The sequence below is a fragment of the Monodon monoceros genome, unplaced genomic scaffold (assembly GCF_005190385.1).
Source record: "Monodon monoceros isolate NGI ecotype Baffin Bay Population unplaced genomic scaffold, NGI_Narwhal_1 Super_Scaffold_12, whole genome shotgun sequence".
Classification (NCBI taxonomy): Eukaryota; Metazoa; Chordata; class Mammalia; order Artiodactyla; family Monodontidae; genus Monodon; species Monodon monoceros.
Window position 1 is genome coordinate 23,467,740 of NW_021703768.1, and position 22,297 is coordinate 23,490,036.

Sequence of the window (22,297 nt, forward strand, 5' to 3'; positions counted from 1 at the left end):
CCAGTCTTTCCATCTTAAAACAACAAAAACAGTAATAGCAATGACAACAGTAACGGTAACGACTGAAACTATAAAACTCAGTTACTCTCTGGATACCACAACCCTCTATTATTAGTTTATGATTTTATGCTTCTTTTTCACGGTAAAATTTCTATAAAGATCTGTTAACTCTTGGCACTTCTACTTTCTGTAATCCCATTTACTGTACATCCCTCTCAAAAATACTTTGTTTTAGATAAACCAAACCATTGTTATTATTAGATACAGCAAACATACAGTTATTCTATCAAATTGCTATTGGAATTTGAAAATGCTTACACACAGTTTCCTAGCTCACAATTTCTATACCTAGCTCATCTAGAAAACAGCTACTGGAGCAGCACCCACCTGTGGATTCCTCTCCTTTGCTTCTGGCAGTCGCTCTCTGTCTGTTGTCCTCTTGGCTTAGTGGTAGTAAAAGCTCTGCTGCTGTTAGCCCCAGGTTCACGTAGCATCTGCTGGGGTTTTCCTAAGCCCCACTTGCATATTTGTAATTACTTTCTTTGTGAACAAATGAACCCACCTCACCTTAACCTAGGTTGAGTGGGCTGTTTGTTTCCCACAGGGACTGTGACTAATCAGTACTAAATGCCTTATCCTGGAATAGGAGGTGACTTTGTGAATTTGGCCAGGCTAGGGGGGTGAGGAGGCAAAGATACTGCTCTTGTAAAGGTTGACAGAACTCTGCCAGGTCCAGGCCCAAAATACAGGGCTAAATCTGCATCTCCTTGAGCTCTTCCTTTATTGCTTCATTCATTATTCTCCTCACATAGGTCCTGTAACAGTTTCCTGGTTTTACTCTAGCTCAATGGCTACACCTTGTCAGTCTACTTCTATGAGCTTCTCCTTTATTATGTGTATTCTGAACAGTGGTGTCTCCCAGGGTTTGATCCCAGGCCCTTTTCTCTTCTATACCTATCCCCCACCCACCATGATTGCATATATTCTCAAAATTGTGAAGACCATGTATATGGTGATAATGCCCCAAGCTTATAACTCCATTCTAGATCACTACCAAGTTCCAAACAAATCTCTAATTCATGACAGTATATAGCCACTCAGAAGTCTAAAGCCATCTTGAATTTAACATATGCAAAATAGAATTTCTCTCCATATCTGCCCCTCCCCTCAACCCCCTCAATTAATTAACCAACCAGTTAATACTAAAAGTTAGGAGTCATTTTGTTCCTCCTCTTTCTTCATTGCCTACATCCAACCTTCAACAATCCTAAAAAATCTGCATCTGAAATGTACCCAGGCCATCCCATCTCTCTTTATCTCTGCCACTCAAATTAAAGTAACAGTCCTGGGACTTCCCTGGTGGCGCAGTGGTTAAGAATCCGCCTGCCAATGCAGGGAACACGGGTTCGAGCCCTGGTCCAGGAAGATCCCACAAGCTGTGGAGCAACTAAGCCCATGCACCACAACTATTAAGCCTGCGCTCTAGAGCCCAGGAGCCACAGCTACTGAAGCCTGCGCGCCTAGAGCCCGTGCTCCGCAACAAGAGAAGCCACTGCAGTGAGAAGCCCACGCACCCCAGAGAAGAGTAGCCCCCACTCACCGCAACTAGAGAAAGCCCGCATGCAGCAACAAAGACCTAGTGCAGCAAAAAATAAATAAATAAATAAATAAAAATAAAGTAACCGTCCTTAGTCATTTCTAATGTCATCTAATTCCATCTTTCCTTTTTCCATTTATTGCTATCAATTCATTGCCCACATAGGAAGCCAGAGTGATATTTTTGAACTATAACTGAGGTAAAGTCACTCCCCATTTTAAAAGTATTAGATGGCTTCACCGTGTACTAAGAATAATCTTACTTATCGTCAAATCCACCATCAACTACAAGACAGTTCTTCATTTTGCTTCTGACTGTATCTTCATCTTAATCTAATGGTAGGATTTCCTCTGTTTACTAACTCCAGGACCAATAGCCTGTTTCTGTTACCTGAACTTGCCTTCCTTCACCCTTTTCCCTCCTGCTTAGCAATAGATATTCCGATTGCAGCCACACAAGCACTCTTATTCTAGAAAGTGAAACACACGCTGGTGACAAAGGCCCATGTGATGAGTTTTTGGGGTAGGAAGATGGCATGAGTTTGGAGCCTGATGATTCATTAGTCCTGCACTGCCTACCATTGGACTTGTTATATGAAATAGATACCGCCTGTGTGTTTCCACCGATATTATTTGTGACTACAGTAACAACAATAATAAAACCAGTATATTTTGTTTTAACATCCTAACCCACCTTTAACTGAAAAGTCTCTGTTATAATGGTGTTATCTGCTTTTCTGATATTAGTACAGCTTTTCAAGATTTCTTTTGATAAGTTTTAACGTGATATAAGTATTTTCACCAGATATGAGCCTGGAAAGCTAGGGAGCACAGGAATTCGGTGCATACCCTACCACCTAGGAGGAATAAGCTTCTACTAAAGTCTTTTCCCATGATGAGTAGGACTTTGTTACACAGAACTCTCTGTAAATCTTTCATAATGGTTCTTTCTTTTCTCTACCTACCAGTGCCACCGAGTCTTTCCTGACCTTACCAAGTGAGAACCTGGTGGGGTTGCTGCAGATAAAACCAAAGAGAAGCATCCCCAGTCGACCACAAGACTGTGGCTCTGTGGAGTCCCTCAAGGTCCTGTTAGTCTGTAATCAGCCCCAGCAATTTCACAGCATTACCATTTAAACGTACTTTACAATTTATGGCTCCAGAACTTTCATACATAGATCTTTGCTGTGATTTTATCTAGTCACCTTTCTCTCCACATTTGAGGGTGGCTGTCTGTCCTGCACCTCAGTTCTCTTATAGGTCCAACTCAAATAATAGATTTTCAATGTATTCAGTTTTTTGTTGTTGTTGTTTGTTTTATAATTGAAGTAATGGTATCCAGTCTCTTTACATGTCAGAGCTGAAACTGGAAGTCTAGAACACTGATTTTTAATATTTCATCCTCAAAGAGGCCCATCACTTTATTCATATTTCCTTTGCAAGAACTACTAACATGATCCTACCTAGATACAGATGGGTCTGGAGCATATAGTCCCTGGTTGGGCAGCTACTTTCTCTGTGAGGAGGAAGTGCAGATTTTGGTGGTCAAATAGGTTTTGCAGTCACAGACTGTATAAAGGAGAAAGGAGAAGTTGACATTCAGGAAGCACTTTGTAAGTGTCAGAAACTATACTAAATATTTTATATGTGATCTTATTTACTCTTCTTAATTACTATAAGAGATAATATTATTTTTCTCTTGTAGGAAATTGGACCAGAGAAGTTAGTCAGAAGCCCAAGGGCACATAGCTTATTAACAAGTGATTTGATATTTTAACCTAAATTCATATAACCCCCCAGACCGTGTGCTTTGGAATAAGGTTGACCTTGGTTAGTAATTTTATTGAGATTTTAATTTAAATATGATTACATTTATAAAATCATTTGAGAAGAATCAGTCACTTACATTGGAAAATCTTCTAATCAAAGAACATTGCAGGGCTTCCCTGGTGGTGCAGTGGTTGCGAGTCTGCCTGCCAATGCAGGGGACACGGGTTCATGACCCGGTCCAGGAAGATCCCACATGCCGCGGAGCGGCTGGGCCCGTGAGCCATGGCCACTGAGCCTGAGCATCCGGAGCCTGTGCTCCGCCATGGGAGAGGCCACAACAGTGAGAGGCCTGCGTACCGCAAAAAAAAAAAAAAAAAAAAAAAAAAAAGAACATTGTAGCTTTCTTCATGTAGTCAAGTTGATTCTGATACACTTGTCATTACCCATGTATAAAATATGCAACACGTTCACTCTTGTTTTTCCTAAACATGATCACATTTGTTAGATCACAGTTGTTGCTGTAGGGCTTTCTGCCTCAACCAGGCACCATCAGCAGTCTGGAATTCCCTTTTCTTTATATTACATTTCTCTCCACTTTGGTGAGTAGTATTTTCTAAATGCAGTACCTCTTTATTTTGATATACAGGAAAGTTACTGAGATAATAACTTATGCCCTTACCTGCTGTGGTTCTTGTGTGGTTTTAGTCTTCTCTTTTCAAAAGATACCTTATCTGTCCTCTAATTTTTGACTTAGGTTTTATTTTTGTGCCTTTTAATGTATATAATAAAAATAAAGACCTTTCTTTCCTTCACCTCTGTGTCTACTACAAAGATCCTGACACATTTTAAGAGCTTAATGAATATTTATTAAATAAATGAATAACGTAGTAAAACCAGATCACATTGTATATATTTACATACATGTAATGAATACATTAGTATAAAATCCTGACTTATCTTCCTATGTTATAGCTGAGCCCAGTTCATTGCAATTCGATATAGGAAATATTACCATTCAGGATTAAAATGATTATGTTATTTTAAGTCTTTCTCAGAATTCAAAGTAATACCTATAAAGTTAAGTTTGAAGAAATCTGAACTATGAACCACTATTGAAAATAAAACTCATAAATTGTCAATGGTTTGTACATGAAAATAAACAATGTATCTTCCTTTAAATTTGTTGATGGATTTCTTTAACTTAAAAAATGATATTACATACTTGTAGCTGCATAGCTACTAAAGGTAAATAGTGTATTTCAATGCAAATCATGCTGATTTACTACCAACAAATGGACAACTTTTAGATGAATAAAGCTATAAATGTTTGTAAACATTGGATTCCACATAACACATCTCCTCAGAGAGCTGTTTCACATTAATGAGCTTTATATTTTTGAATTTGCAGTACCCGGAAGAGACACAAAGCAATAATGCTATCATCAAAGCATAATGTGGAGCAGTTCATTCAGATAACTTAATGTAAGGGGCCTTTTCTATATATACAATGCTGGGTAAAGCAAATGAAATAAATTAACTTGGAGCTGATCACAGATTATGATGGATGATATAAGTACAGTGATATAATAAAACTGAATTATTGTAACTTTGTTATGCATTAGAATATATTTACATTTAAGGGTGCCATATAGAAAGGGTGATAGATTCGAACTCCAGTGATCTATTTTAGCCTCTACTTTTCTAGTTACTAAATCTGTGGTTTAAAGTATATCAGATAAATTCTAAGAGACCCAGTTTTCTTACCTATAAAATGTCAATGGTATATATCTATTAGTTGGTTCTCCTTTTCCAGAAAATGTTGTGGATGGAAGGATTTCACATGTAGAAATAACCAGCAACTGTTGAAAATGTAGAATCTAACTAGAGAAGTCAGAGTGCCAGATACAGAACTGGGACAGCCTCATAACTGGGAATGTTAAAATGATAGCAGTCCATGAGGTTTTCAACAGGAAGTTTATAGAAAGAGAAAAGTAAAGAGTTAAGGACAGAACTTGAAAAATTTCTCTCGTCAGCCTCGCTCATGAAATTCCATTCCGTATATCCAAATACCTACTGGCCATGTCAATGCAAATATAGAACACACACGCAAATATTGCTGTACAATAGACTCAAAAGAGTGAATGTATATTAAAATCATTAGAAACTTTCTAAGCTACATTTAAAAATTAAATTCTGGTTGGTTTCTATGATCATGATCATGTGATTATGACCATTAACAATCCATTATCTCCAATTATTTCAATAACTTCAGTAGTACCTACAGTGACACTAAAGAACCACAGACTCTTATCTTGATTTTAAACGTTTCATGTGTCTTTCATTATTATCAGACTCCTATTATTTTTAGAAAAGCTAAAGAATAAATGAGTAAATCAAATACACATTTATTTGATATTAAAATAAATAACTGTAGGTATGTATTATATACATTGAAATTTCATAGAGTAAGCTTCTGTCATAAAGTAATAACTATTATGTTGTTAATTATTCCAAATTTATGGATGACTGACCTAAGATGATAGAGGTTTGGTTACTTATAAATGATCACATGGTCACTAATTTAGTTACTTTTTGAAATCAGGAAGTTTGACCTCAGAGACAGCACGCTTTACACTATAAAGTTTCCCATATGTATAGTCTTTCATGGAAGTAGTACAGTAATAATTGTTACATTAACATATACTCACATGCACATACATACTTGTTTATTTAGAAATCTGTGTCTAGATTTCTGTATTGTACCTGTGTGAGAAAGACAAAATACTTTTGTCAGAATCTAATAACTGCATGCCATCTGTAAGCTTAGCTTCTCTTACTGTCTCCCTCAATTCTGACAGATGATTAGGATAAAAGGTAATTCTTTTTCAATAATAATCAGGAGTAAAGAGAAAATACTCAATAGCTCAATTCACACTCAAGATATGATGCTGTATTCATATATGATGCTGTATCACAATCAGATATTTATATATGATGCTATATAACAATCAAATACTCTTTTCATTCCTTTCTTCCTTTGCATTTTCATAAAACTGTACCTAAAAATTCACATGCTGGTAGTGAATTTTGTTTTTCTTATGCCAGAATGAAAAAGAAAACCATTAACTCTTCAGTTTCAAGCTATGGTTGCTTTTTTTCCCTATTATTCTATTTTATACATTAGATAATTGTCTTGACATTACTAAAGCAAAGGAAGCAGAGGAGATAACAATGGAAAATATTTGTAGTCATAGTGGCTTCTAGAAACCACCTCTTTGTATAATATCTTGGTATAAGCAATGGTAAGATTATTTTACCTAATTGTGTTGTCTTCTAGTCTTTTATTCTTGACTCAAAGGAAGATCAATAAGGTAATCAAATCCCCCTGAAAGACAGAGACAACAAAACTAGGAAGGAAACAAACTAAAGAAGATGAAGAGAAGGAGAAGGAGAAGAGGGAAGAGGAGGAGGAGAAGAAGAAATAAGAGGGAAAAGGAAAGGAAGAAAAAGAAGGAATAGGGGACAAAGGAGTGTCAACAATAATAGCAAAAATGATTTTTTATGTTGAATCAGACATTCACTGAGCCTTTCACATGTAACAAAATGGATTTTAACTCTATGTTGTTTTCAGACATTTTGTAAAAATATTATAAATATGCTTTTCTCTCTCTAACTACTGAATTCCCAATCTCCTGTTCATTGCCTCCCATTCACCAAACCTTACCCAAAGCCTGATGGCAAAGGAACCAAGTTGATGCAAGCCAGGCTCCTATGGCACAGACCAGGTCGAAGCATGATGACAAAATGGAATTAATTCAGTATTTTTGCCTCAAAGATTTTCATTTTAATTGAAGTATATACCTTTGTATACATAAATAATATATAACTTCTGTTTGTGTGTTCGTATGCTTTCTCATTTGGCGTCATCTTAAATAGGCTTTGAAAAACACTTAATGACCTTTAAAATGATAAGGGAAAAAAATCCAAATAATTGTAAATTGTAGAACACATAGTACCTCAACATTGTACCCACTGATGCAGGATAAAGAACAATGATAACATGAGTCCACTTGAAATTTTGGTTTAAGAAATCAGTCATTGCCAAATGAAAGACTTGTACCATTTTCCTCCTCTCTGTTTATATCTCCTTATCTCCTCTTGTAAGGTATCATTCTTCTATCTTTAGTGAGAATCATTGCCCCACTTTTCTTTATTGTTTTATACTGATATATACACTCAAAATGTAGTTAATTTTTGAATGATAATTCTAGTAGGCAGAAAGATGGCCCCCTAAAAGATATCCACATCCGAATCCCTGGAATGTGCGTGACCTTAAGAAAATGGAAATGTCAAAGAAAGGAATTTTCCTCTAGAGCCCCTAGAAGGAATGCAGCCCTGCCCGACATTTTATTTTTAGCACATTGAGACCCATTTAGAACTCTAACCTTCAAAACTGTAAGATAAATTTGTACTAAGAAACAAAGTTTATGGTAATTTGTTACAATAGCAATAGAAATCTAATCAAATGATCAATTATAATGAAATGTGCATGCTTATTATAAATAGAATCACATTATATCCATTCTACTATGATTTGAAACTTAAGCTCAACATTTTTGTGAGATTCAACCATCAAGCATCAATAATGCTTGAGGCTACAGATTATTCATATTCATTACTGTATGATTTCCCATTGTATGAATAATCCACAATATATTTACTCATTCCAATATTAATAACTCTTTGAGATTTTTCCAATTTTGAACTTTACAAAAAATGTTGACAAACCATTCTGGAAAAATAAAAAAAGGAGATCAAGGGCCCTTGGAGAAATAGCTGATTCTGGGACCAGAGCAGGAAATAGACAAGATGATCCTGCAGTAACTTGTAGTGCCAGAGAGTAAGGATTTATTAAAAAAAAAAAAGCAATGATGATGATGTGTGCCAAAAGAACTCAGGAACCAAATGAAAGAGCTCCCAATGGCTAATTCTAGAACAATTTGTGCAAAAAATCACATAGTGTATAATTGGATTTAACCAGAGCATAAAATAAATATTCCTTGGTCCATACTGACATAAAAAATGATTTTAAAAAATATATTAGATGCAGAAGAATTCCAAATAATTTATGTGGATACGCTATCCTCAAAGAAGTAGGGCTTAACTCCACACTACTTGTGTCAGCTGTGCATATTGAGTTTCTCCAAATGAGGACAGTATGGAAAGGGCATAATATTACCTTTAGAATGGAGAAACCTGACAAATACTACTTGTTCAAGAGGTCAACATCAACAGTGATGTCGTGTTGATAGCATGTATCCTTGATACGTTGTGATAGAAATTCACTTTACGTCTGTGATCCTCCTCCCTAAAACCAGAAGTATAACCATGAGAAAAATAACAAATCTAATTTGAGGGACCTTCTATAAACACATGATCATTACTTCTCAAAATTGGCAAGGTCGTTAAAACAAGAAAAGTTTAAGAAATTCTCAAAACCAAGAGGAGAATAAGGAGACCTACTGACTACAGGTCATGTGATATCTTGGGGGGAGGGGTGGATCCTGGATTAGAAAAAGAAAATTAGGTTAACTATAGAAATCGAAATAATATATGGATGTTATGTAAAAATAATGTATAAATATTGATTCATTCATTGTAAACAATGTACTTTTCTAATGTAAGGTATTAGTAACAGGGGAAACTGGGTGTGGGCTGCAAGGAAACTACTATATTTGTAATTTTTTCGTAAATTTAAAACTGTTCTAAAAAATAAAGTTTGCTTATAAATCAGTCATTTTCATCCCATCTGCAATTTCATCTGTGTAATATATCAAGCTTTTAATAGATTTGTGTATTTGCTTCTGAGGTCTCTATGTTAAATTGATTATGTGTCTATTAGAATGTCAAAAACATACCCTTTTAATTACTATAGATTTTAAGTGAGGCAGTATTGGGTACAGCAGATTCTTTCACTTTGTAATTCTTATACATAGGTTCTTGTGTGTCCTGGCCCTTTGCCAGGACATATAAGTTTTTGAGACCCCCTATACCAAGGTCCATAAAAAGCATGTTTCAATTTTGATTTGAATTTTGTTGAATCCATAGTTCAGTTGGCAGAGAATTGACATCTTTCCAGTATTAAGTATTTCCAGCTAAGAACTTGGAAGATGTTTTCATTTGTTTAGGAGGGTTTTTATGTCTCATAGCGGTCTTGTTTATGTTTTTATTCTTGTTTTTTTATTCACATGTACTTCCTATTGTGGATGCTGTTGTAAAATGGCATCCTTTTAAGCTAATTTTTAAAACACATTTCATTGTATATAGAAATGGAAATTTTATGTTGATTTTATATACGGCAAATTTGCTGTGCTCATTTTTTAAATAGTGAACATATGTTTTTCTATTTATTCTGTTTATATGGAAGATTGCATTAATGAATTTTTCTAATGTTTAAGCAGCTTTGCATTCTTGGAGTAACTCACATGGTAATTCTGTTACCCATTTTATACTTTGCTGATATCGTTTTGCTAAGAATAAGATTTTTCCATGTTCTTCATGAAGAACCTGACCTATAGCTGTTTATTCTTATATTGTGCTTCTTATTTTTTGGTATCAAAGTTATAAGCATAAGGGTATGAGTTGGGTATAATCTCCTCTTTGCCCTTTCCTCTGGAATACTGTGTTTATGTTTAGGTGTGGTTTGTGTTTTTGTGTGTATGTGTGTATGTGATTAGAAGTAGAATTTCTGAGTATACAGTATTCAACTTTATTAACAGTTGGTCTCCAAAGTGATTGTAGTAATTCATACTTTTGCTAGTTTAGCTAGTTAGTGCATAAATGTTATGTTGATTTTTACATCAGTGAAATTCTTGTAATTGTCAGGCATTTTATATATATCAATCTGATGTCAGTGAAATGATGTCTCATTGTTTCATTATCTATTGTCTAGATTATGTGTAAGATTCAACCTCTTTTCACGTAGTTATTGAGAATTCAGAATTCTTCACCTTTGTGTTTTATTGTATCCTCTGTATATTTTTAATTAGGTTTTTAAAATTATTATTGCTTTGCAGAAATTCTGTATATATTTTGGATAATGATCTTTGGTTAGTTACATATTTTGAAATATCTTCCCTCAGTTTGTGGCCTATACTTTAATGTTACTAATTTTATCTTTTGTTGTTTGGGAAAAAATATTTAAAATACAACCAAATATCTAATTTATTTTAATCCTTGTGCTTTTATTTTTTAAAACAAATTCTATTCTACTCAATATCATAAAGATAGTATCCTATTTTCTAGATATCATTTGGGAATTTTTGTTTAGACATTTATGTCGTTAATGTGTATGGGAATTATACTTCATGAGGTATGATTAGATCAAACTTTATTTTTTTCCCTATGGATAGCCAACTTTCTAATATTTACTGAGTGAATTTCCTCATGGATTTGTAATGCTTCTCTAGTAAATGGCAAATTTACAGGTTAAAATGACTTGTTCTCTTATTTTTTTCTATTCCCTTTGACTCTTTATCTACTATTTTACCAACATCATACCATAGTTTCATCATAATTGTTGCTATCTTGTAGGAAAATTTCCTTGCCTTATTCTTTTTAATATTCTCAAACTTCTTTATCTTAGCCTTTTATTTGACCTTAAAATGTGTAATTATTTATCAATTAATGTTCTTATTATATTCAAATCATTGGTGTAAATAAGGATGCTTAGATTTAAATCTGATTTTTATTTCAGAAACTAAACATCTTTAGTGACTCTAGTTGACCAAGTTTGGTTTAAAATAAGCATGGCTATGCCATTTTGTAACATGTATTTCCTCATGGCATGATTTTATGATTTAGTCCATTCTAAATGAATTCAGTGCTTCACTGCATTACTGATGTATCTTCAAGAAAGTGCTTCTGATGAATTTCAAATGACTAAACTTTGTCCTTGTGAAATCATCAAAAATCAGCTTCATGAAGGGGTTCATCTGGTAATTTTTCAAAGTCATGATGCAAACTTAAAAATCTTGCCTGTAAAGTTAATAGATATTCATAGAAATCTGAGTATAAGCACACACACACGCAAAAAAGTGTGTGTGCATTTCCATTTTCTTTGGTCTTTTAAAAAGGTTTCAAATATTATCAGCCAAAAGTTGTGAGTGAGTTGTGTCTATATATATGTGTGTGTGTGTGTGTGTGTGTGTGTGTATATATATGTGTATATGTATATATGTATATATTTATGTAACAATTGCATGTTATTTTGGGGGGCATAATGTTTTTCAATGTTGTGAAATGTTTGGCTGAATCCCCTTGTTTTTGTTTTTGTATTTTTTTAAGTTATTTTATTTCTTTATTTTTGGCTGTGTTGGGTCTTCTTTGCTGTGCGCGGGCTTTCTCTAGTTGTAGTGAGTGGGGGCTACTCTTTGTTGCAGTGTGTGGGCTTCTCATTGTGGGTGGCTTCTCTTGTTGTGGAGCACGGGCTCTAGTCACGTGGGTTTCAATAGTTATGGCACATGGGCTCAGTAGTTGTGGATCACGAGCTCTAGAGCGCAGGCTCAGTAGTTGTGGTGCACGGGCTTAGTTGCTCTGCGTCATGTGGGATCTTCCCGGACTAGGGCTCGAATGCGTGTCCCCTGCTTTGGCAGACGGCTTCTTAACCACTGCGCCACCAGGGAAGCCCTGAATCCCCTTGTTTTTAACAACAAGAACAAATGTAATGTGAATGCTTACATTTGAAGGATTAAAAATACGTATTTCTTTTTCTTTCCCAATATTCTCAGTGAAAGAAAATATAATGACCAAGGACAATTGAATGCCTCATGTATATAAGTAATTCTGACTTTTCCATGCAGTCACTGTCTTTGTTTTATTGACCATGTTGTAAACACTTACATTATAAAATGGATATAACCACAATATCAAAATTTAGTAAAAGTGAATTTTCATTATACTTTAATTCATTAAATGATTGTATTATTGGATCTTATATTTCCCCAAGGCTATTTAATAAACCGAAACTTAAAAAAAATCAATATTTCCTCTTGGTTTCACTTTACATTGATGCATTAATTTTTAACGTACTCATAATATCCTAATATTTCAAAATAGGCAGATGTACTGAGGCATATGATATCAGCATTTAAACAACATATATTTGTTCATTGTATTGATTTACAATAAAAACAGATACGTACATTTTCTGGCGTGGATATATTGATTTACAAAACTAATCTCAAGAAGTTATGATGAGTAAAAATAAAACAGAGCTTTTTACTGTCTTCCATATCCTGAAATATTCTTCAATTAATAGGAATAAAGAGAAGGTATGCTGTGGGCAAGGCATATTAATTGTGTAGGAGAAACATCTAAGTTTTTCTCTAAGGAAAACCATTTCACTAAAAGCATAACGCCAAAAAAAAATGAATCAGGAGCTTTAAAATGGTGCCTGTGGAGGGATAGAACTCTTAGAGGGCATCTAGAGTTGGATTTCAGGTCAAGGTATTTTCATTAATATGCATTACTTTTCTCAGTGGAGTTCATAGCTTTCCTACATTTATATGAAATTTTAATTTATGTATCATATACCTCTCTCTATACTGTATCCTAAGTTCTCAGAGCAAAGGTTTTTGTTTTGTTTGTTTCTGGTTTTGCTTTAATGCATTTCCATATCACCAGTGTTTGTCACAGTTCCTGGCAAGTAGGTTTTCTAAGCATTTTTTGGATGAATGCATGAATGAATAAATGAACGAAGTGTTTCATATTTAAATTATAGTTTAAAGCATGATGAAAATACAATATTTAAAATAATTTAAATTTTTTAAAACAAAAATTGGCATTCACAGGAACAATGTCACGTTTTTTCTTTGCACGACGAGAACCTAGATGAGTGTTACAGTTATATTTATTAAATGAATGAATGAGTGAATGACCAACATAATTTGTACCTAAGAATTATATTAGTCAATTCTTATTTAAACTATATGTGAAAAATTCCAAAAAACTAGTTATGTTTCTTTAGACAATCTGTTCTGTGATTACCATTCAAAGGAAAAGCAGATGGTGAGCAAGATTACAGTCTCCAGGGTCACAGCTTATCCTTGCTCGAATAATTGTTAAATCGTATCTGGGGGGGAAGTACATTTATTTCTCTAGATGATTAGCAACTATATAGACTTTTTAGCGTAGTTAAAAAGTATGTACTAGCCTTGTATGTTGGGCTAGTGGAAATTGTCAGTGGGTAAATGAGAACAGGGGACAAAGAGAAGTGATGAAATTAACATCTGCTTCCAATGAGAGGGAAAAAAACTTATCTATCCTCAAGAGAAACACATTTAAGAAAGATGAATTTCATTCTATTTTAAGTTTACCCTACAACATATTTAACATGTTAATTGTGTTCATTGGTGCATATTAGTCCATTGCTAAGCAGCAAAACCCTGCCCATTTATTTAGGCTGCTAATCTATTTATTCCGTATCTAAACTCATCAGGGTAACTCATTATAATGCTTATTAACTGCTGTGTTCCTAGCAAAAATATTAATACACTTTTGCTGCAGAAAAGATGAACTTTTAAGCCATTGACATTATTTCTCATTGTTTCAAAATACCAGATAAATAGACAGTATTTTGTACCTTTATTGCAGATGTCTGTGTAAATATTCATATAGACCTGAATGAAAATATTAAGAAAAATAATTGCTATGCAATTAATGACCAAGAAATTCTACTAATCAATGAGGCAACAGTTACTACATTTATGTATTTGTATTAAACCTTAGGCAATAATTTTTTGCATATAATTTACATATCAATGGATAAAAGAAGTACATTTTAAATTTGTAAATATTAAAGTTTCTTTCCTAGTATATAGCAAGGAATAATAAATTTTGTTCAAGAAAACAAATTTTCACATCTCCCAATAAAATGGTAGTTACTAGGGTTAGTATAACATATACAATGGTTTGTATTAATTATGAGAGTGAATTTGAAATTATAGATGTAATGATACACAAAACATTCTTGAAATAAAGATAGCAGATTACAATATTAAACATTATTTAGGAAAGAAATAAAGCTATTTCTTGTAAAAGAGTCTAAATTATTTTCTGGTACAGGAGCAAACACTTATACACTTACAGTGAACTCTTATTTGATTTTCATCCTCAGGGAAACTCTGTTTCAAGTTTTAATCAACAAATTTACTAGTAGATTTTAAAATACAAACTATAGACAAGTTGTAGTCTGCATACAGATATGCACACATTTAGTGTTACATTTTTGCATGAAATAAATGTTTGATATAAATATTTGCCACTTGGAGATAGTGCAGGTTCTATTTAAGTGGAGTTATTGTGAAACCGTAGCTTGTTCCATGAATGCCAATGTTTTTTACTGTGACTATCAGATAAAATTTTTGACAATTTTCGTTATCACTTAACATTATTGAACATAATCCATTTTCCATCACAATATATTATTAACTTAGTTTGCCATAATATGATGTTTATTTTAGGAAATATTAAATTGAATATATTAAGTAGGTCCTCATCTGTTTGAACTTTATTTGAGCAATGAAATTCTCCTGTTATACATTCCAGATTGGGTCACACAAATTTCTAATTTTTGTCATCTAATGTTCTTCTTCTTACTAAACAGTGTACTTGACTTTAAGAATCCGTCCTTTTTAAAAACTATATACTAGGAAAGTAAAATACAAAAATGTTAGAAATTGAAAGCAAGTAACATGAGAGGCAATTTATGATTAAAATGTTTCTGACACATTGTTTGAATAGATCTAAAGTCCAATTTTCATTCCAATAAAGTGCTAACAAAAATACCTGATTTCTGACATTCAGGGTTTTTGTGAAGAGCAAAAACAAGATATGTAAATCAGGTTACAAAGTATTTTGTAACAAGAATGTATTCAATATAAAACTAATTGATATGAGTTGACTTCTCTCTGCTGTTTTAGGTTTTTGTTTTGCTCTGCTCTGTTTTGTTTTCCGGCCTTTTAGCTGCATTTTAAATGGCTATAAATGAATCATCCTTTCATTTTCTAACGGCTTGTCTGTGGAGTTGTCCTTGGGGGTTATATTCTATATTTAGTGCTAAGGTAAAACTATGAAACAGGCAAAATTTCCCATGAAGCTGGGACACGCAGTCTCATCATCGAGTCTTTTAACTTTCTCTTAGCCACATAAGAATGGGCATTGGGTCTGGAACATTTCCTTACCAAGAGAGAAAGAGTCCTCATAGCTTGTGCCTGACTTATCACCTTGTGTGGGTAAGTCTTTCCCTGTTTCAGACTCAGTGTGTACTCTTTTGTTCCACTTAAGACAGTGTGTCATATGGCACTTGGCCAGCCCACTGCTGTATCTGTCCCCTGCGGGGAGGGGATAAGGCCCTTCTGCGGCAGCACAAGAGGTGTGAGTACAGGTCAGCTGCTCGGGGTTGGCTACGTGTAGGAACCCGCTAGCTGTGGGAGACTGAAACCCACTATTTGTTTTGTTTGTTTTTTGTTTTTGTTGTTGTTCTTTTTTGCGGTACGCGGGCCTCTCACTGCTGCGGCCTCTCCCGCTGCGGAGCACAGGATCCGGACGCGCAGGCCCAGCAGCCGTGGCCCACGGGCCCAGCCGCTACGTGGCACGTGGGATCCTCCCGGACCGGGGCACGAACCCGCGTCCCCTGCATCGGCAGGCGGACTCCCAACCCCTGCGCCACCAGGGAAGCCCTGAAGCCCACTATTGAAGCTGATCTTGCTCCTCTCTTCTCCTTGCAAGTAAAGCGTTGTTCCATCCAGCGTTGATGTTTTCCTTGATGACTCAGATACCAAGATGCAGTGGGCAGAAGTGCTCATCTTCTGTTCCTAATAGGCAACTGATGCCACCTGCTAATCAGAAAGCAAGCACATTAATTAAAGTATGACTGATTTTACATATTCACAACTGAAGTACAAATATTTATGGACATAAAATTCCTGGGGAAAATTCTATATACTCCATATAATTCCATAGAGGGATAAATTAATTCAAGTTGTTTCCTACTAATCTATAACATAATTTACACGTGTTGTTTGAGTTTCCTTAGCAGAGGTGACATAGTTAACTGATTATGAGCACAAGCTGAACTCTATCTTTTCCTTTTGATCTTTGTATCTGACTTCTAAATACAATCATTTATAGGCACATTTTTTTGTAAATCCTACATATTTTACTTTTCTGTTGTCTTTGTATTACATCCACATATCACTGTGTGTCCTTTAAAGATTTGATTGGATTACTAGAATTAAATATGAATAAGGAATGCTTGAATAGGAAATAATTTCATATGTAGAGGGTTTATTATTAATTACTTAATCTTTTCTAAACAACCTTGTTATTCTGAGAACTGAAATAAATAAATTTTATAATAATCTTGTTTATATCTACAAAAACTTTGTTGGGATTTTGATAGGAATTGGGTTAAATCTGTGTATCAATTTGGGAAAAACTGACATCATATTATATTAACTTGTCCTATCTGGTAGGACAGATAGGTATGTCCCTCCATTTATTTAGACCTTTATTTTCTGTCATCCATATTTTGTGGTTTTTCAGCATACAAGTCCTGTATATGTTTTTTTTCAAATTACCTTAAGAGTTTTATTTTTTGAGCAATTGTAAAAATTAGTAATTGGTATTTTTTCAAAGTGTTAATGCCAATATGTATACTTTCTAAAATGACAGATTTAAAAATAAAATACAGTAGAGACTCAGCATTCCTGTAAATGCGAGCATTAACAGGAGTTTGCAGACCCATGGAAAACATTCAGTTGTCTAAGATCTTGAATTATAAACAAATCAAAGCAGACAAAAGCTTTATTCACATTAAGCTGCAATATTGAGTATTTATTTAAATTATGTTCACAGTCCACAAAGCACAGTACGTTAGCAGTAGTCATGAATAAAATTCACAGTAGAAATCTTTGGTATTTCCTGTTGCTTTACACTTTCATACCTAGCACAAAGTATTACTTAAACTAATTCACTTCAAAATCATGGTAATAATTAGATCTATTTCTAAATCTCAATTTTAATGTATTAATTGAAAAGCATACATATTACTATATCTCACTTTTCAAAATTTTGAAAAATGTTTTCGTATATAAAATAGATAATTTTTTCATTTAACAAGGGGGTCTTTATATGCTATATGAAATGGTCTCCAAGATTTGTTAAATAAACACTGAATAAAACAAAATGAAAAGTTTTAGAACAGTATGCATATTATGCTAAAATCTGTGTGAAAAGAATATATAAGCAAATATATATACTTTAAGGAAAGTATCTCTTAAAGACCACCCAATAAACTCATAACACTGAGCAATTTTAGAAGAATTAGGTGTGTGAAAGACAGAGGCAAGCAAGAGAAATCCCTTCGTAATTTTTGAGCTGTGAGCCAGGTGTTTATTAACTTTAAAGCAATAATAATAAAAATAAAATTATAAAATATAATCAAAATAATAGTTTACTCAGGGATAATAAACATACAAACAGTTGTTTGTATGTTTAAGCACAATTTAAGTTCATGTCCTTTATGTTTATAATTATATTTTTAACTTAATTGTTGGGGCCAGTCATGTGTTTCATTATAAGAAAGAGCTCAATCAATATAAGTAATAAATTGTAAGATATACTAGCTCAGAATGTTCTTTTCATGTGTGGTATTGGAATCATCATAGGGAGCATTCAGTTCTTATATGATTTACATTCCATTCAAAATTACCAGACTTCTATTAATGTAAAACAATTTTAGAACACTACTAACAACTCTGACTTAATTTTAACTCATCAACTAGACACAAACTGTTCTAAGTAGTATCATCCATTCTCTCTGCCATCACATGGTTTTACTGCATCAGAATTAAATGACTTTAATGACTTGTCATGATTTATCATCCAGAGAAAGAATAAATCTATACTTTCTATTATTAATCTCATTACTCTCATGCATGACTTGACATTATAAATTATCTTGAAAAGAAACATGTTTTACTCATTTTTCTTTAGCATAATGTATTAAAATATAACTCTCATTCTGAGGGAAAATGTATACCTGATTAGCAATAAAAATGTGTATTTTACATCCATTTAAACTTTACTTGAATATATGTTCATCTCATGCATCAGGTTTTAATTGAACAAGAATCCACTTTAGGCATATGTATTTTTGTGTACTAGAGATAACTAATACATAATGATGAATCAGATTATATATTTATATATTTAATAAGCAAATTGTAAGTATAGAGAGAGCTAATTAATAATAATATAATAGTCTAAAAGGGACATGTTTCTTTTTTTTCTTTTTATTGAAGTACAGTTGATTTACAATATTGTGTTAGTTTAGGTGTACAGCATAATAATTCAGTTATACATATACATATATTCTTTTTCAGTTTTTTTCAAAAGAATTATGCTGTTAATATATGATATTGTTAGGTTTATTACAGTTTTGACTGTGTGGTTAAAGCAATCTAAACATGGGTATAGTTGGTTCAATAATTGTTTTTCCAACTTATTTGCTATCTACCACCAGATTTTAGAATAGACACTGTGTATAGTTTGCATATAATAATATTTATAGAGTTATTAATACTTCCAAGAAGGACACTAATTAGCATCAAAGGCAAATGCTTGAATTGTTAATTGTGAACTCTGGATTTGCTTTATACCTCAGTTGCAATAATGGATATTTCTTATTGTGTATATGTTTGTGTTCATTAATTTAAATAAACTCTATCCATTTATAAATTATAGTTGAATAAAAATAATAATAGAGGCAGAACAATGTGCAAACACACAGCTTTTGTCACCAGGCATCCTAGCCCAAGCCTTACACTATATATCCCTGGTATTGTAGAAGATTAATTAGTCTCTAGAGTGGTCAGATTTCTCTTCTACAAGTTTACATTATACAGATCTCTTAGATAAAATGCATTCCATATTTATTCATCCTAAAATATTTAATATTCATGCCAAAAGTAAATCTTACTTTTTTGTCTAAATTTTTCTATCCTTCCCCTGGGTACAAGTAAAGCATTGTGTTCCCACTCACTTGCATTTGTCTGGTGTTGAAGTTCTCAGATAATGGCCTGGGAGCATCAGCTACTAGTCACTTAGTATAATTAGGTGGTGATATGGTGTATGGTTAAGAACAGGTCCTGGAGCCACATTCCCAGGCTTTGATCTCAGTTCTGTCACTTACTAACTCCATGACCTTGAGCAAGTTCCTTAATCTCACTATATTTCAATCCTCATTTATAGAGTAGGGATAAATGAAAATGCCTATCTTGTAGTTTTTGTGAAAACACTAAGTTATATATAAAAAACATAACATTACTTAGCATATATTAAGTATTATGAAATTGTTACCTGTTTTTATAATCATCATTATCATCATTGTAACCATCATCACCAAAAGCTTGTAAACTCACTTTGTTCGCTAATATATTCCAAGCACATAGAACAATGATTTGCATGCAGTAATTAATCAATAACTTTTTGTTTAATGAGTGAATGTAAGAGTGAATGTATGACATTGTCCTTTTTCCTATATAGTATCATTCAATATCCACAAACCTGTGAGTTGACATTATCCTAATATAGAGATGACAGTGAAGTTGAGAAAGGAAAAAAGAGGTATATAGATGTAGTGCTTATAAGGATTTAATCTTAGTTCAATGATTCATACACTCATTCAGTTAATTATAATTGAATGCCTTCAAACTCTCAAGTCTAATATATCCAATATTTACTCCTAAAACAAAGAAATAACAACAGGCATAAGGAGAATTTAGCATGAAAAGAGTGTCCAGTTACTTGAAGCTCTACCCAGAGTCACTATGTGACTACACCCTCTAACACATTTTTTCTAAAATAATTTTCCTCAAGTTTAAAATCACATTCCTTAAGATCTTATCCTTTCCCTTTCCAAAAGCTTGGTAAATGTTAGAATAGTTATAGAGGGTCTCTTCATTTGAAACAGTGTAATTACATTATCTAGCCTACTGCATTCCTAATGTACAGTGGCCCTTAGCAATCATCATTTGCACAGGAGTGGCTCAAAGCATGCTTAAAATATTAACTCGGAGAGGCAACATTTGTACGTGGGATATTGTCAAACTGAACACAACTTAAAATAAATATATATAATAATACCATTACAGTTAGGTAGGAAGAATCACTACGTTGAACTGTACTACCTTAAATATCATGCCTCCTAACTATCATTTTTGGGTAGAACAAACATCAAACTTTAAATGTTAGAGAAGTATATCAGATATCCTGAGTTTTCCCTTTAGTTCTGATTATGGGATTTTGGAAAATAAGTTCCATAGCTGATGAAAATAAAGGGATCCAAAATGTGATGAGGTAGTAAGTTAGGTGTCAGCTACCATATAAAAGACAATGAGATTACTCATCATTATTTAATTATTTAAAAATAAATCTTCGAAATATTCAAGGAATTCAGTAAACAATTTTTGACTACAGTTTTTAGTATGCTGATTCAATTGGACATCAACAGACAAGCTTGAGTAAAGTGAACATAGAGAAATAATGTATTGAACACATGTGAAATATCAGACTGTAGATGTGGAGGTGTGATTTCATTTAATTATTACAATAGCCCTATAAAATAGAAATAGATATTAAATAAACTTTACTCAGAGACATTAAGTGAATTGTCATTGTTCAGTTAAGAAATGATAAGTTTAGGATTGAATCATTTGTCCCTACAATACTATCTATCTTTTCCCAGGAAGTCCCGTGAACCAAAAATATTGGCAAAACCGTATATTTAATTTTGAAAATAGAATTATTTTTGACTTAGTGCATATTTAATAGTTTAGAGGAGGATATTGACTAGTTTGTATGAGTAGAAAAGGGATAAAATATGCTTTATTGAAACAGAATTTTTTCTTTGGCTGTACAAATGGCTTTCTTCATGATATCAATGGTGTAATATTGAAATATGTAATCAGGGGAACTTGTGAACTTTGATGTCTTAGTGCCTTCAAAAGTATTTATTTTCTGAAAATAATTTATATTCTGAATTGTTTTAGACTTCCCTGAAAAGCAAAAAACAGAGCCAAAGAACTTATCAAGTTCTAAGTTTTTTTCATGAATCTGAGTTTTCCTTTTTCCAATGTGGACAAAAGTAAAGTGACAGAAATGTAATTACAGAAAAAAAAAACCCACATTTGATAATTTTATTAATTTGAAGAAAATTTAAAACTTGAAACCTTTATTTTATTCTTAGCCTATTCAAAGCATAAGCTCAGTAAAATTATTCTTTTTTTAACATCTAGGCACTTAAAATAAGCAAGCAGAGAGAAGTACACTTCTTTTTTTGACACACTGCTATCATATAGCTGGTTCCAATTCCTTTTTTCTATTCTCTCTTTTTCCCTTAAGCTTAATCCTGAGTAAGACTTGGAAGAATTTAATTTAATTTAATTTTTATTTCATACAAATATAAGTGATATGGTAGAATGGGATCTATAGTGTTGACCTGCGCTTTGTTTTACCCAGCTTGTGGAAGGAAACAAAGACTAAGATCCTGTCTAAACTACTATATCTGTAGTAATTAGATAACCTCTTGCCTTGGTATCAGAACTCTTCCAAAACAGAGGAAGTCAGTTTGTTAAATCCAGGTAAAGATCTCTAACAAGTGAATCCCCAAATTGGTGATATTTTAAATGCTCTTTAATCTTTACTAGTGGAAACACTTTTTTTTTCCAGAGAAATTATATCTATAAAACAAAATTAAATTTTTATCCTAATTCCATTTGTCTTATAAAAGGGCACTTGGATATATTACCCCAACATAGTGCATGTGAAGGTTTGCCTAAGCAATGGATAGTTATATTTCCATCAACAC